The sequence below is a fragment of the Microtus pennsylvanicus genome, chromosome 12 (genome assembly GCF_037038515.1).
Source record: "Microtus pennsylvanicus isolate mMicPen1 chromosome 12, mMicPen1.hap1, whole genome shotgun sequence".
Classification (NCBI taxonomy): Eukaryota; Metazoa; Chordata; class Mammalia; order Rodentia; family Cricetidae; genus Microtus; species Microtus pennsylvanicus.
Genome location: NC_134590.1, coordinates 55,110,621 through 55,129,303, shown reverse-complemented (window position 1 = coordinate 55,129,303; position 18,683 = coordinate 55,110,621).

Genomic DNA, 18,683 nt, shown 5'->3' with positions numbered 1-18,683 from the left:
GATATAGTATGGAGGGCCTTGGATCTTCCCCAAAGAAATGTGCCTCCTCTTGGAGGAGTGAATGGGGGATGATGTGGGGGAGGGATTGTGGATGGGATGGGAGGAGGGGAGTGGGAACTTGGATTGAAATGTATAATGGAAAAAGAAAGCTTTGCTTTCTTTTTTAAAAAATAAAAAGTAAAAAGAAATCAGATAAAAAATTGTAAAGACAAGTCAGAAACAGAATAGGTGTAGATGGTGGTGCTTATCACAATTACAGAAGATCTTGATTCTTCACTCAAGAATAATCTAGAAGCAATAGAAGTGGACACACCCACTCATGGCTCTGAAGGTAATCTTGATTAATGTAAATAGCATAAGTTACTTGTGAGCTCCTGTGTCAGACTGAATTTAAAGTCTAACGTTGTCTTATCTAAAGAGGTATAAAATCTCTCCTTCTTATGTGTTCATGAAATAACATTAAACATATAAAGCACTTGACTAAGGCCATGTGTAAAATATGTATTCAATGCAAGTGAGATTGAAAATTAAAAAAAAATAACCTGAAGGAAAAAGACTCAGGACAATTTGCCATTTTTGGATAATAATTGACTAGAAATCAGGTACTTAGGTGGGCAGAGGCAGGCAGATCTCTGTGAGTTAGAAGCCAGCCTGGTTTACAAGATCTATTTTCAGGAAAGGTTCCAAAGCTACAGAGAAACCCTGTCTCAAAAAAACCAAACCAAACCAAACAAAAAATAATAAAACAAACAAACAGGTACTTGATTTAGTACTTCCAGGTTTATTGGACTTTTTAGTCTTGTGGCATTCTGGCTGTTTCCCTGGAATCACATATGCAAAGGCAGATATTAAAGGACATGAATTTAGGGTCAGTTATGTAGGTGAGAACGGTAACAGTCTGCTACTGTGAATCCTGAGGAAGGTTGTCACTCAAAATCCACACCAAAGCCATAAATGGATGCTGATGGTCTTTATTTCACTCCTACTGCATCTTGTTTTAATGGCTAGGATGAAGATGCATTGAGGTAAGTTGACTGATTGAGACAGGAGATTTAGTGAGAAGAATTTCTGTTTTAGATTTTACTGTTTTGACTAATTTAATTTTCCTTACATTAAGAATTTGTAGTGCAATAGTCTATAATTTCAAGCTATTTCTGGCAAGTGATGTCTACTCAAATTGGCTATTTCTAGTGCTAAACAGATAGTATCTCGGAAAATTTTGCTTCAGTTCTTTTTAGCATGTTTTTTTTTTCAGAATGCTAAATTTTCTCCTTTCTAATTCTGTTGTAGTATCAAAATATACTCACTCTAAATTATTTAAAAGATTAAAGCATAAAACATAACTGAATTTTCTTTATAAGGTCTTAATAAATGTTCATATAAAGTATATTAAAGAAATTATAATAAATGAATAAAATCATTTGTTTTAAAAACTAATACTTTAAAACCTCAAATTATGTGATTATAATAGAATTTCAATTATACTTTAATCATACCAAGATACCAAAACCTAAATTGAAATTTCTCATATAGAGATGAATTCTTTTATTGGATTGTTTGTAGATTTATGCACACCTAATTCAAGTTCCTAACTTTTTAACAGATAATAACATTTACTATTCTGCCATGTAGTATCTAACCTAATACATTGCCAATGCTTCCTATGTGCCCATGTTTAGAGCAAATAAAGCCACATAAATAGTTCGGGAAAGGAAAATGTGCCTTAGCAAAGCAGTGCAACCAATGCAAACACCTCTCAAACTCTGGGACTGTAAAATGAAAGACAAAAATACATAAGTAAAGGCATGTTTGCCACACACTGTGGGACACAAGTCTTGAAGTTCTCTCCAGAGAAGACAGAGAGCAAAGGTCACACACACTCAGTTGTCTTTTTTGCTGCTGCAGGCTCTGCTGCTACAATCCTTTAGCATCTGTCTCTGACACTGGCAGTGACACACCTGCAAGTCTTCCTGGCCTTCAGATGCTCTGACCTTTTCATTGCAAGAACACAGAGCAAGACATGTGCAGAAGTATTTCCCTGAGGCTTGAATACATGCAAGAATGGAATCTCAGACCCATATTGTGTCAGAGCTGGGAGCTGTATGCTAAATAGCAAAGGTGGTTGCATGTTCTTTTAAGCAATACATTTTTTAATGTGGCTATGATACAGCAGCGACTTTAAAATACATGTGAGCCAAGATGTCCACTCTTGTGGCCTATTCCTAAAGATAGTTGCACAGGAACAGTTTGGGAATTAGTCATAAATTTAGTATAAAATCGGCAGAGTTTTGTAGTAAAAATGAGGAGGTGAACAAAACCTGTGAGAATCCAATTTGTTTTAATATTTGATAAGAATATTAAAAATCCATTTCTTCTCATTAAAATAATGCCATAACACACACACAGAGAGAGAGAGAGGGGAGAGAGAGAGAGAGAGAGAGAGAGAGAGAGAGAGAGAGAGAGAGAACGAGAGATACTGCCTTGCCTTGCCTGTGAGTGAATTATATTCTACTGTATGAAAGAGGAAAAATATACATCTTCTGTGGCACCCTGACCTAAGTGGAGCATAAAAGTGCCTGCAGAGGGCCCATCTTAAGTTAATCAGTAATAACATCCCTCCAGAGGCTGCTGGAGTCAGCAGTTTCTCAGAATCACCATATTATGGAGGCATTCAAATTTTCACTGTGATTTACTGGGTCATTAAGGTAAAACTTAAATTGCTAAACAATGCAGATTACTTGCCCTCTGCCTCTGTGAATGACCCTGATAGATTTTCCAGGATGGTCTAGAGAAGACACTAATCTGGCAGACAGGAGCTCTGAGCACATGAATACTTCACTGAGGATTCCAGGCAGCAAGCAATCCTACTATTTCTGTTCCTTTCACTCCTGTGGGTGCTGGTCACTTAAAAGGAGCACTATCTCAGTCCAAACAGTATTCATTGTTCATGGAACTAGTATTTACCAGACTTCTATTACGCAACCAACATAATTCTTGCCAAAGACACAATGACAACCTAATCATAATTTTACCCTCATGGAGCTTATATTAGTTAAGACATTTGGCAGTGGACAGTGTTCAGCTTAAATACATAATGTTTAAGATGATAAGACCACAAAGAAGAAGGACTGGAGAGATGGCACTGCGGTTAAGAGCATTTAATTCTGTTGCGGAAGACACAAGTTCAGTGCTCAGCATGCACATATGATGTCTCACAAATGCTTGTAACTTTAGTTCCACCAGATCCAATGCACTTTCTGAGCTCTATAGGCTCCTAAACATATGTGGTACACATACATACATTCAGGCACACACACACATACATATAACTTAAATACTTTGAAAAAAAGCAAAAAAAGGCCAGGGTGGCAGGATAAACTTTGATGTTATTCAGTGCTTGGGTTAGTTGTCCAGGGCTGGTCTCACTGCTAGAGTCATGTTTAAGTAGAGACCTAAACAGAATGAGGCTGTAGGTCAAGAATATACCTGGGTATAAATAAGGATGCAGTCAACACAAGAAATGTATGAAAATACAGAGACACCAAAACACATATCAAAACAGAGAACAGGTCTGGGCACAAGAGCAGACAAGTAAGACCAAGCTAATGAGGAATGAGGTCAGAGAAGTGAGGAGCTCCAGGACAGTGTAAATACATTCCTCATTCAGAATGAGATACAAGTCAATTTCAGGGTTTCCAGCAGGGAATGAAGGAATGTTATATACTTTCTGGAATTATTGTTCTAGTGCCTTGAAAAGTGACCAAGAAGGAAAGGGAAGAAGCAGATGAGGAGGCTCAAGGCTGTTGCAAAGATCCATAGAAGTAATAATAGGTGTTACTCCAGACTTGCTAGGGTCGAAACACCCTTTAAAGCACATTGCATGTTCGAGTTTCCAAGTGCTCATAGTGTCTTTGTGAAGCATGTACTTGAAATCATGCCTAACTATAGATGAGAAAACAGAGGGAGGGGGTTAAATAAATGGGTAAGGGTCATTCAGGGAACTGGAGGTTTAGATCAGGCCAGTGACCTTGGAGTGTTTGGCTGAAGGTACAAAGAGATCAAACAAAGTGTGGATGGAATAGTATGCATACCACAATAACCATAACCACTTATTATTTATAATGTTACAAACAGGCTGAATTTTACATAAATCATGCAAATTTCACAATTACTCATAAATGAGCTATATACATTCTTCCTACTTTACTATTGCTCTGATAAATGGAATGGTTTGCCCATAACTATACCTGGTTAATGATTGAATTCAGCCTTAACCTCTAGCCCATGAGCTCTGCCATTGTATTTTGGTGCCTCTCTCTTTGTTTCTTCATCTATATTCATATTTCCTTTGGATCTTCTGGCATTATTCTCTTTTCTGAGTCTATGTTTTTTTTTTTTTTAGAACTGGAGAACATGTTGACTTCAGTTAATTCCTACAAGAACCCTTGTCTTTCTTTTGTCTTTTCATTCTTAGTTGTTTTCTTTTTAAGGTTTTCATCTTGTGTATTTACTGTGCATAATAGTTTTGCATTGTATATACTTTTGTGCATTTGACACAAGTACACACTGTACTTTAATCGTATAATTTCATTTTATAGCATATCCATTATGCATATTTACCTCCCAAACTTATGCTGACAATCTGACACCTGAGTGTCACTCAGAGTGGTAGTGTTTGAAGGTGAAACAAAGGTGAAACAGAGGCAGGGGGTTAAATAAATGGGTAAGTTTCTAAATGATAAGAAAAGACTCAAAGACTTAGAGAATTTGAGCTCATATATGCTCCTTTCCCTTTTTTCTGCCTTCTTATTCTTTCTACTCCTCTAACATCTCTGCCATTGGCTCATAGAACACAATGATGGTGGTACTCTGATTGATATTAGATGTCTAACCTCCATACATGCAAAAAAATTTAATGTTATTTAACTGACTCTACTGTATGCTATTATGCCAGCCTGAGCAGGCTAAAATAATAATTTTCATAAGCTATACTATGGATTGATTTTGTATTGTTATTTCATTATACACAATTATATATATTCAATGCGTTTAATATTGTATCACATCATATATCACATGTATCATCATGTATCACATCTCTACTTTCTCTCCTAGTTTGTTTTCTTGATTTATGTCTGCTCAATTCATCACATACTTGAAGACACATATTATTCAGCACACAGTAGGAATATAATAATATTTTGAATGCATACATGAGTGAATGAGTAGTTCCAGTAACCCTGAAAAGCTATCTTTGTCAAATGAAGGATTCCCAAACCCATCTATAGACTTCTTGATGGAATATCTTTTGTGATCCTCCTCTCAGATCCATTTGGAGTGATGACCCATTATATCTGTAGTCTAACTGGTTCCATGAATTAGCCTACTTTGTATACAAACTCTTGGGTAATCTTGGACAGGTCACCTCTTTTCTTTACATCTGGTTGCTTCATCAATATGGATGTGACATTGGGCTGCATTGACTCTAACAGATGAAAATTCCCAGATTATCAGATATCATAAAGATTAAAAGGGAAAGAAGCATCAGGAATCTTTCCAGGTAAGTAATTCATCTAGGAAAAAAGGAACAATAGTAGGCATCTCTCAACTATATGAATGATGAGTTCTGCAAGATAATAGGAGTTGAAACCAAGGCAGATCTGCTGTTATACCTTGGACTCCCAGTACAAGCTGGGAGGGCTGTAGCTCCTTTCAGAGTCAGAGAAGACAGCCAGTTGCCTTCAGATACTTGTCTCCAGGTCTGGGAAACTTGTCTAGGCAGAAGGTGCTTTTTAAAATCACTTCTAACCTTTTTGTTTGTTTGTTTGTTTTTTTTATTGATAAAAGGAGAATAAAAAAAAACAAATTTCCACCTCCTCCCAGCCTCGCATTTCCCTCCCCCTCCTCCCACTCTTCTCCCCCTCCTCCCACTCTTCTCCCCCTCCTCCCACCCCTCTCCCCTTCGCCCCACTCCTCTGCCCCTCCCTCTCCAGTCCAAAGAGCAGTCAGGGTTCCCTGCCCTGTGGTAAGTCCTAGGTCCTCCCCCCTCCGTCCATATCTAGGAAGGTGAACATCCAAACTGGCTAGGCTCCCACCAAGCCAGCACATTAAGTAGGATCAAAACCCCGTGCCATTGTCCTTGGCGTTTCATCAGCCCTCATTGTTCGCCATGTTCAGAGAGTCCAGTTTTATCCCATGCTTTTTCAGTCACAGTCCAGCTGGCCTTGGTGAGCTCCCAGTAGATCAGCTCCACTGTCTCAGTGGGTGGGTGCACCCCTCGTGGTCCCGACTTCTTTGCTCATGTTCTCCCTCCTTCTGCTCCTCATTGGGACCTTGGGAGCTCAGTCCAGTGCTCCAGTGTGGGTCTCTGTCTCTATCTCCATCCATCACCAGATGAAGGTTCTATGATGATATGCAAGATATTCATCAGTATTGCTCTAGGATAGGGTCATTTCAGGTTCCCTATCCTCAGCTGCCCAGAGGCTGTGGAGGAAGGGGTACCCTCATCCATTGCTGGTGGGAATGCAATCTTGTGCAACCACTGTGGAAGTCAGTGTTTCGGTTTCTCAGGAAATTCGGGATCAACCTTACCCCTGGACCCAGCAATACCACTCTTGGGAATATACCCAAGAGATGCTCTATCATATGACAAAAGCATTTGTTCAACTATGTTCATAGCAGTATTATTTGTAATAGCCAGAACCTGGAAACAACCTAGATGCCCTTCAATGGAAGAATGGATGAAGAAAGTACGGAATATATACACACTAGAGTGCTACACTGCGGTAAAAAACAATGACTTCTCGAATTTTGCATGCAAATGGATGGAAATAGAAAACACTATCCTGAGTGAGGTATCCCAGACCCAAAAAGAAGAACATGGGATGTACTCACTCATAATTGGTTTCTAGCCATAAATAGGGGTCACGGAGTCTACAATAGGTGAACCTAAAGAAGCTAAGTAAGAAGGTGAACCCAAGGAAAAACATATAATTATCCTCTTGGCTAAGGGAAGTAGACAAAATTGCCGGGGAGAAAATTGGGATCTTGGGGGTGGGGTGGGATGGTGGTAAGGGGAGATGGGGAGAGAAAAGGTAGAAGGGAAGGAGGGGGGAACTTGGGGAAACAGGAGGATCGGGATAAAGGAAGGTTGGATAGGGGAGCACGGAACCACAATTCTTAGTTAAGGGACCCACTTTAGGGTGGGCAAGAGACTTGACCCTAGAGTGGCTCCCAGGTGCCCAAGCTGAGGTCCCCAGTTAGTTACTTCTAACATTTTGTATATACAGAAGCACTGCATATCGCTTGCTGGTGCTAACATGCTCATAGCCTTTTCAGAACAGCTGAATATTTAACAAAAGTGTAATTGTTCTAAAGGTGAGTGTAACTGAGTTGGTTGGCTGTGCCAGTCATAGCCTGAATTATAGAACTGAAAAAAGAAGAGAAATAACTTACAGAGTTTAGACCATTTTTTCATTAAATTATTTTCTGTTTTAAAAGTATGAACTGTGGTTCCAGTGGCTTCCTCTTTGAATAATACAAAATACTTCCCATAAGTAGCTAATTTGTCAGGTTTCTGTTAGTAGCTCGGCTGCCAAGAACTACTTGTAACTCCTGTTTTTGCATGTTTACAGTTCTGAATCTGTGATTCATTAGTTAATTTATTCACTCAATCCATCCAGCTGTGACTGAGTTTCTCCAGTGTGCTTTCTCTGTAAGAAAGCTGAGCAAACGTATTTTTAGGCTGAAGATTCTCTCTGTGGGAGAGAACAGACATGTGCAGGATACATTGAGGACACGGTGGGCAGCATAATTCTATGAAGAAAGTGCATGACCCTCTGAAATGAGCTACAGCCCTCCTAGCTTGTACTGGGAGTCCAAGGTATAACAGCAGATCTGCCTTGGTTTCAACTCCTATTATCTTGCAGAACTCAATATTCATATAGGCTACGTACTGAATATGATGACCATTACTATAGAACAACATGAATATCTTCTTTGTCTCTAGACAAGCTGAAATTTTGGTTGCAGTACTTATATTGTTCAGTTTGACTATAGAAGTCTGGAAGAAACTAGTGTGGGCTTCACTTTATTCAGGTTCTATTGAGGAAGAGATGAAACAGTACTTACATTTATCAGACTTTAGCATTACATATGTTAGAAGAATACAAATAAGAACATTCATGCAGTAAAAGCATTGTAACTCCATTCAAAATTATATGCAAAATTATTGGTGATGATAATATATAATGTTTGTTAGACATATCAAGGTATGCATTCCATTGAAGAAAACAAATATAAGAAGTTTTTTGGAGAATACTAAGAAATGAACATTGATTAAATATTCAGAATAAAGTCTGTCATTTCAGTTGTCTTTCTACATATAGCTTAATTTTTAAATCAATTAATTTCCTATTCTGGATCAATGAGTCACAGTGTGATCTTTAAAGAGCAGAGAAGGAAAATTCATCAACCTAAGGTTTGTGCTTATTACTTCTAGCTGTAGTCCAGTACAGAAAAAAAAATCAAAGTTTCGAATTCTTTTTGCAATATTTTAATTAAAATGGTGAGCTGTTTTAATGAAAATGAAATTTAAGAAAAATGAAAGACACCACCAGGAAAAGAACTCATTTCTTAGAAATTTAGCTAGGGAAGAGACATTGGAATTTAAGTTGGGGTGTTTTTTTAGATTTTACTTTCATTATTTTAATGAGGCGTATGTGTTTGTATGTTAGTATGTGCACATGTAGACAGATGCCTACAGAGCTCAGAGCCTCTGGATCTACTGAACCTGGAATTACAAGAAAATGTAAGATGCTTGACATGGGTACTTAAGGCTGAACCCAGGTCTTGTGGAAGTAAAACATGTATGCTTAACCACTGGACCATCTCTCTGTTCCAAAATTTAAAAATTACATCAACTATTTATTGGTTACAGAGGGGTAAACTGACCTTCTAAAATGTATTCAATCCCCAAACGCGGATCACTGGGATCAAAGCTTAGGGGGTCTAATTCTCAAGCCTGTACTTTTAACTGATAGGCAAATGCAGCGCTTAGCACTGGGTACAAGCTGGAGCACATTTCTTATTAGTGATTTTGCCTACATAATTAATCATGGGAGATGTCATTGCTCATGTCTCAGTGACATTACCAATGACAGTGAGGCATCCCCAACTTCCATTTCTGTTCTGATAATATGAACAGGTTAGTGTCATCATCAAATTCTGTGTGCTCGCCCTCCCTCCCTGCCTCCCTCCCTTCCTCCCTCCCTCCTTCCCTCCCTCCCTCTCTGTCTCTGTCTCTCTCTGTCTCTGTCTCTGTCTCTCTCTCTCTGTGTCTCTCTCTCCCTCCCTGTCTCTCACTCTCTGTCTCTCTCTTCCTGCCGAATCGTATTCTTTCCAGTCTTTTTAGTGAGACGATTTTTCATGTGAATCAAAGGCCCATTTCATTTTTTTCCCCACAGAATAGATTCATACTTGGTATCGGGATTTCCAGACTTGTTTTTTCATATTCTTGTCTTGAATGTGATTGTTTGGCAAGAATTATTGCTGCATTTAGACACAGTGCATTCAAAGTGAAGAGCTAGAAGTGCAAATTGTAACTCTCCAGAGCCTCTATGCACTGTGGTTCTGAGGATTTTCTACAGTTCACAGAAAGCCAGTGGTGGGATTTCTCTGTGGCAGCAGCCCTTTCATTACTGGTGGATTTGCATTAATGACACGATGGTCCAGCTGTTGAGGAATACTACATTCTCCCATGTTCCTTTTCGGTGCCCTTGGGCCAACTCTGGAACTAAACCCTTCACTCCCAAAGTGCCATATTACACATGCTCTATCATTCTAACACTGTACTGTTGCTTGGCAACAGCAATCCTTGTTTCCTGTGTAAGATGGGAAAGAGACAAATAGATACCAGAAAAACCTCTAGCCTTGTAATTTCTCACACCTTTTGTAGAAGGACAAGAAGTGAGTCTCAGCCTCAATGCTATCTCACAGTTGTAGCCTCGAGATATTTTGGTTACATGAAAGGACTTTTAGTTTCAATCATACTTAAAGTCGGGGACCACATTAGTTCTCAAAGCTTCCGTGGTTCAGACAGTGTTTATTAACCTGGTTACATTGTTGACAACTAGGAACTTATTAATAGCAAATGATCTGATAGTTAAGGTACAGGAACATTGGTGTAGGTAAATTAGTCAATCACTAACCCAATCTTCATTGCAGACTTTTTAGGAATACTAATAGCCATCATTTAGTAAATACTTTTTACATGGGCAGCTTCACGTTCAATGCTTTTACATATCACTGTGTTTAATGGCTATGACACTCTTGTGAGACTGGCTCTTTATTTATGCTTTACAGATAAGAACGTTACTGTTCAAACACATTGAATAAATGGATCATTTCATGCAGAGCATCAGATTTGAACCTAGGGCTACTTGATGCTGAGTCTCTTAACCTCTTAAATCACCAGTATTCTCTACCTCTGTTCATATATCCCTTGTGCTCCAAGCCACTTCACAGATCCTAGTCACTCTAGCTTCTCATGATTTAGTAGCTTAGCACAAGCTGACCAGTTAGGGCTGGCTGCATGATTAATTCTAGTTATATCTTTAACTTCTTTGTATGCTGTTAAATCTTAGATTCAAACATTGGCTCCAGTACTAACAAGTTTGTGGCAACATTGTTGAATCGAGTTGCATTGTCCATAATTATTAACCTGTTGTGATTATGCCAACCGTATCTGTCAAGAAGAATGAAGGTTATGGGATTTTTTTTTCTTTTGCAAGACAGCACATTAAGATATATGAGAATCCTGGGTTGGTGGCATAGACTTTGTTAATGTCAACACAGCAGGCAATGGGAACTTCATGCTCACATGAGTTTTCCTTAATCCACCCACTGTTCAGGAAGATTCTGAATATTTACTGGGGCTGCATCCCATCTAAGCAATGCAAAGAATATATCTCAGTATTTGTCTCAAAAGTAAATGTTTATAACATTATTCAGGGAAAAATATTTTCTATACTCAGATGGGAGACACTAACTCTATCTTCTCAGGCAAATTAAAGAACAAACATTTAGAAAAATAAATCAGAAGAATGGTTGCTGCAAAATATGTAGGAAACCAAACAAGATACATGGCAATTATTTCCCAATAGTATTTTCAAAAAATCAAAAAAGTTTTATGAAAAAGATTTCTTGTGTTCTGTCATAGAGGAGAAAACTGATTCATGTTTCATGAACGAGTGAATAAAATAATGACTATATGTATACATGAAAAATTGATAACAAGATACTAGGAATAGACCAGAAAACATAAAAACAGGAAAAAAATCATTTGAGAGTCAAAACAGTAATTAGCTGTAGAAGTCTTATAGATGCAATATAGTCTTTATGACTCTTATTTTTATCTGTAAAATTGGAAGCATAGCATATTGACCCAGATATATAGTGCTATTCAATGAGATGCTCTGTGTGTATTATATGTGTACACATGCATATAATAACTGTACATTGAATGCACACATATCCATGTAATATTACAGATTACATGCATATAATGCATAATTAAGGAATATTGTTTTTTCTTTCTCTAGTGATGGAGGAAGGTCATTGATTAAAAGAATAAAGAAACTGCTTGGCTGGCCCTCATAGGTTAAAACATAGGTGGGAGGAGTAAACAGAACAGAATGCTGGGAAGAAGAGGAAGTGAGCTCAGATTCGACAGCTCTTCTCTCTGGAGCAGAGACACCATGCTCCCAGCTCCTGGGCAGACATGATTCAGCTCTGACCCAGGATGGACATAGGCTAGAATCTTCCCGGTAAGCACACCTTGGGGTGCTACACACGATTGGAAATGGGCTAGTCCAGGTGCAAGAATTAGCCGAGAAGAGGTTAGATATAATGGGCCAAGCAGTGCTTAAAAGAATACGATTTGTGTGCTGTTATTTTGGGGCATAAGCTAGCAGGCGGCTGGGGTGCTGGGGACGCAGCCCCACCACTCTTATTACTACACTCTAGATGATCTTTCTTTGCCCTGTCACCCATCACAAAAGATGTAGAAACTCCATCACAGTAAGATTTCATGCTTAGACCCAGACAAATAGAAAGACTCATTGTTTCTATTCAGCTCTAGGTCCAGTTACCTAGGGAAAAGTGGTACTCGATTCTTTGAGAGAGAATATTTTCATCATAAATGACCCTACTGTGGACTGGGGATGGAAATGGCAGGGAGTGATTTGCACACAGTTAGATGTTCGCTGAGAAAACCCCATGAGAAAAAGAGGTTTCAAAAACCTCCTGGAAGACACAGGAAAGCAGTAGCTTCAGTATAATATTGTTACTGTGACCATTATATGTAGGTGAATTTTATTATTTATAATCAGAGACTTGAGTAGCATAGATTATTAAGAAAAGGAAGATTAAGATGTGTGTGACGATGGGACTGTCATGTATTAGAAAGAAGGGATGAGTTGTGTAATGTTATAGCCAGGAAAAGAGTAGCTTCCGTTTCTAATATAAAATAAATTGTAAAATGAATAAAAGTCTCCAATATGTATTCTTATTTACTGTTAGTAGAACATTGCTATATTTCTATGTCTGTGTGAAGGGTAGAAAGTGAATGAGATATGAGTGTCTGCTGGGTATGGAGGAGAAGTTATGGTTCCTAAGGTAGGAGAAGCAAGCAAGATCAGGATTATAGAGATGGTAGTGGAAGATGCCCCATTCAGACACAGAAACAAGTAGAAACCATTGAGTGTCTTATACTGTAGAAAGCCATCATTTTTAAAAAAAAAAAAAAAGACCGTAGTGTTATAGAGGAGAGTAGAACAGGCTAGTTAGGATACAGGAAAGGCTGTTAAGAGCCATTGTAGGAGAAAACTGATAAGCTGTGATAACAGTCTGTTAGCAATTTAGGAGAACCATGGAAATCAGCACTGAATGGGAGTAGTTTTAGTGTAAATGTGAAGGAAAAGGGGTCATCTAGGAGAAGAGCATGATACATTACTGTTCTCACATCTCAGCCAAGAGTATTTCTCATCCCAAGGGCATGGTCAGAGTTCCAGCCATGTTGAGAGCTTTAAAAAACAAATATATATTTTTGTATGCACATTTGCTTGATGCTCAATTTATCCTCAATAGCTTAAAAAAACAAATGCATTTGAACACAACATTTATTAACTCTTTGAAAATTTCATGTATGCATACAGTGTATCTTGATCCTGTTCACTGTGGGCCTCCCATATCCTCTCCCCATTCTCCTACCCATCTCAACTTCATATTCTATTTTTCTTTCTTTTATTTTTATAGCCCACTGAGTTCAATTTGTGTTGCCCATATATTCACAGATATAGAGCCATCCACTGGGCTGTCATCAGCCTACCAGAGGCCATACCTTTAAAGAAAGCTGACTTTCCCTCTCCCAGAAAATGGATTTCTCTGTTGAGGCGGCATGATTTTTATGGCTGTACACTGGGGTGAAGAACGAAGCCGAAGCTATAAGCACAGCCATGCCAACAAATAGCTTTCCCATTTCATTTGTAGGATTTGGTATTTACTCATTTTTTTTCCAGAAAAAGAAAAGCAAAACAAAATAACTAGACTACAGATTCTTATTATGTATGCAGGGACACGCTGTGGAATGGAGTCAGTTTGTTATATTTCATTTGAGTGGTTTGGGACAAGGCATTCTAAGAGCTTATTTCTATTTGCCTTTTTAGCCAAGGTATTAATGACTTCTCTTCTTTCCAATTACCTATATAGAGATCTATCAGGCATGTATTAAGGGGTTTATTGATATTAGAATAAATTTGAATATTATCACCACTCCATTTTAAGTGAAGAAACCGAACTTTAGAACATTGAGAACAGGCTTTATTGGAAGAGGAAAGTTAATAGTGAATTCATGATCAGTTAAAAGCCAGATCAGGAACATAGCAGTCTCTTCCTAGAATTAAAGCAAGATAGCATTGAGAAAGTTCACAGTAGGAAATGAGCTTCCAGGGGCAATCTGTATTAATTCCTGTGTTCACAGGATTTCTTAGAACTTTTGCCTTGTGGTTACCAAATACAGAAACAATACAATTTTAACTAATATCTGTTACAAAACCAATTCAGAGATACAATGGTGGTAAGAATTCTTAATGGGAGATATAAAACAAAAGGAGTTTGGATTCTAGCACAGGCCTTCCACTCACAAGGGAGGGGGCAGAAACTGGTGATTTCCCACTGCAAAGTTCGTTTGGCAAGAGAAGTTGAATCGGCATGTGTATCAGGTAGAATAGGTGAAGCTGGACATCTTATCAATGGTAATGAACATTCATGATTTATTTTAAAAATGCAGCTTTTGAGTTAGATTGTGGCCTGTTCATAGCAGTGGGTAAAACAATATTGCAGTGACATAACCATTTGAGGGGTTTTAGTTAAAAGGATGAAGTGAGATTTCCCCTTAGACTGCCCTCCATACAGTTTTGACACCTGCCAGAGAAGTGAGTCAAAGTTTATCTTTCCTCACTGATTCCTAAAAATTTAACTTCAACTTTCTTTCCCCTTTGCTACAATTTCTATCTCTGGATGTTTTTTATTAATTGATCTAGTTTTCTGTTGTAGCCTCCCCATTTATGTGAAGACCCTTGGAAGTGATTGCAACAATTACTAGTGTGTTTGCTCACTTTGTCCTATTGTAGCATCACACCCAGTAGAGAGCTAGCTAGTTGTTGGATTGAGACAGAAAAACAAAACTTGAGACGTATAACCTTCATTAGTTTTAAAAACTAGTAAGGAGCCGGGCGATGGTGGCGCACGCCTTTAATCCCAGTACTCAGGAGGCAGAGGTAGGCGGATCTCTGTGAGTTCGAGACCAGCCTGGTCTACAGAGCTAGTTCCAGGACAGGCTCCAAAGCCACAGAGAAACCCTGTCTCGAAAAACCAAAAAAAAATAAAAAATAAAAACTAGTAAGGAAATAGGTATGTCATGGGACCAATAAATCCTAAGTTTCATCTAGATCTACAATTTTAAAGTCTTCCTTGGAATGGTTCACATCTGAAGACAGATATTCATTATGGCTAAGTCTTGTCTGCACATTGTCAAATGTTGAGCAATATCTCTGGCTTAAGTGTTAGCATCCCACCCTATTGTGACAATGAAGAAAACTTGAACAAAATTGTCCCATACTGAGAACCACTAATCTAAGATGACAAATTAAACTAAAAGAAAGTATGATCTTAGCATGTTGTAAGGTAAATTGCTTTACTAAGCTGAGGCCATTTCCCTTCATCTATTTTATGAATAGAATTCATTAACAACAGTTTTTATAACAATTGTTTTAATAATGTTTCCTATGCCACAGTGTTTATCAACCAGGAATTTTAATAGAAACACACTTTCTTTGACTGATAAAGATGGAGAGTACTTTATTAAAAAGGCTATTAAGGCAATACAGGATTACTAAGAATGTTGGACATCCAGGAACAAAACAAAATTTTAAAAAAAAAGAATAAGACAATGAAGTCTAGGCTGTCAGGACACTAGCTAAAATCACACCAAACATGAGTTGGAGAGGCATTTTTGCTATTTTCCCTGATGTGACACACATGGTTGGTTCCTTTGATCATCTTTAGTCCTCTTACCCAAGAATGTTGTTATTGCTGCCCCCACGACCACGAAACTCTGCAACACATTTTCTAAACCCCTGTTTCACTGCATCTTTCTCTGTTGTGTGCATTTGACTGTCTGATGTTTAGAAATGTACTGAGTCTCAAAATGCAAGTAAGGCTAGCAAAGTATGCCTGTGACCTTTTGGATTCAAAGGTGGAGAAAGGTTCTACCTTTCACTAGGACCACGTCATAAAGAATTTACTAAAGGCTAACTATAAATTTAGACTCCAGGAAATTGCAGAGCAATGTGTACTAACTTAGACATAAACTCTGGCAATAATCAATAGTACTCAAGGTAGAAACAAGCTATTTACAGATACCTTTCACCTGTTGAAGGAGTAAACATTTGATGTATGAGGCTATATTTAGCCCTTATTCTCAATAGAAGTTTGGCACTTTTGTGTTCTGAAAGTAGGAGTTCACAAGTTAAACATTAGCACCCCATGGCCTCTTCAACCCTTGACTACATTGGGGCAGATACAGTGAGAGGAAGAGCCGTGCCATTCTCTCAAGGCCCATTTCCCCTGGCTCTATTCCTCAAAGGGTCTTGATGGCTCCCAAATTAGGACAGGCACAAGATGCTCTGGCCAACAAATTGCAATAGCATTTGCTGGGTTTCCAGAATCCATTGAATTTCAATGTGTCAGGCCTGTCCTCTGTGAGCTAGTCCGCATAGCAAACAGTCAGCGCCTTCATGGATAATTCAAGCTCCAGCAATTTCTCAGCTCAGATGGAACAGTACCAGCTTTGCTAGCGTGGAAAACAGATTAGAAACTGCAAACTCATTAATTCTACAAATGTTTGCTATACTTAGGGAAAGCCGTTTCCCATCATTTTCTTTCTCTCCTTCTAGAGTCAAGTTGGCTCTGTTTGAACACTTCCTGGTAAAATAGCTCCAGGGAATATGCAAACTGAAGAGGACAAAAGAATTGTGCTTTGCGTATGTGAGCAGAGAGGAGAACTAACTTTTCTAAGCCTCGTTCTTCATTTGTAATGCACTTAACTGTAGTTTATTCTGGACTTGTGAAGGAGTGCCAGTGTAGCAAATTACCCCTAAATCCTCACGAGCACACAAAGTTACTTTTCATTCACAGATTAAGTCTGACATCTTTTTCCGACAGAGTTTGTTCGACACAGTTCATTGTCACAGATATGTACAAGGCTTCATCTGACCATGTAAGAGTTGTACTTAATCCATACTGAATAAGAACAGGAAAGCATTTTAAATGCTGTAAAGCCTGGGGTAAAAGCTCATGGATGTGGAGAAGTTAACTAGAATTTGCAGAACTTAAATTAGACAATTATTGTCAACACGAAAAAGAACAGGTATATGCAGAATGAAGTCAAAGATATCAAAAGTCCAGAAACAAAAATCAAAGTAGAAAGAATCAAGTTACTAGAGGGACTAGTCCTTTGAAAATGGGAGCCTTATGCTATCCAGGAAACTTACTTATCTCAGAGTATGTAATATGCCAACTGCTCTTTCTGGGAGTCAATTTGACTTCTTATGGGAAATATGTTTATGGGCTGGGGACAAGGAGACTAATAAGGATAGATTCCAGAGTTCAAGATGGAGAATGAGAAAAATGACAAGAGTGAGGAAGGAAAGAACAAACAAAATATTTGGAAGCACTAGGGACAGAGCAAATTTGTAATTGATAGAACAAAGGAAGCAAGAAAAGTAGAGTATAAACCCTTGTTTCTTCAGATAAAAAAAATAATGACTTTGAGAAACAGAGAAAGATAAGATGAGCACCTTAAAGAATATGTAATTCATATTCCACCCGGGTAAGCTTAAGACATCAATAAAACTGAACAGTTTACTTTAAAAATGCTGTAATTCGAGGAAAAAGGCTAGAAATAATATGAATTCACAGAAGTATCAGTTTGTAAATGATAGACCAAATCCTGAAGGTAAAGAACACCATCCATAGTAATTAAAATAGATCAGCAACCCACAGAAGAAATTCCTGTGTACTCACTTGAGTGCATACTACAAGATGGAGGAAGCAATTAAGTAGGTTGAGAAGGAGCCATCACAGAGACAAGAACAATTTGAGATTTAATGTGTTAGGGTCATCAAAGAATTAGAGAACTTGAACAAAATGGTTCATATGAGGGTGTGAGGTACAGAGTAGTCCAGGAAATTAGAAGTAGAAGCATACCTATTAGAATTAATCATGAAAGTGTCACTTAGAATCTCAGTTTATGTCAATCACAGTGGAGCTATTTGTTGAATATTCATTGGCTGTTTATTCAGTTACTATCCTGTTCTGGGCTTTGTGCTGAGGACTGAGGATCAGGGTGAATAAAACAGATGTAGACACTTGGAGAACCTGGAATCTAGTGGGTGACAGGGATGTGATAAACAGCCCCATATGGAATAAAAGTAACTGAGTTGCCAATGTGTTATAAAGACACATTTTTAAAAGTAAGCTGGAAGAGTCAATAGATTATACTTCCGAAATTTTATCATCAATGGCACTGTAGAAACTGACTTAAACTAACACAGAGACTACAATCTACATTAAAGGGAACTTTTACATTGATGTATCTGAAAAAAATATGAAGATTTGCATCAGTAATATTGTTAAAAAATAAAGAGTGACAATTGATAAGGCAAGGCCCGCGCGAGTTGAAGGAGCACAGACATTCACATCAAGAATTAGATTTGCTTCAGGAAAGAGACCTCCTCTGGAAGAAAGACTAACAAGCATAAAAGAACAGTGGGAGACGTGATAAGGCTGATATTCTTACTCAAGAAGGAAATGAGTCTATTTGGTAAGGGCAAGGAAGGTGACATTTAATTAGAAAGCGTGTGGAAAGAAAAAAATTTGTTTTCTTAATGAAGAGTTTGCAAATGCTTATAAACTAATGTCATCTCTTCAGAGGCAAGGTCACGTGTACCTCACACTTGGAGCTTGAACAATGTATTCAACCGTTTTTAATTCTAGCAGTGTATCCTATCTTACATAATTCAGCTTTGCACATGTGACTGGATATTGGTGAATGCAAGCTAACT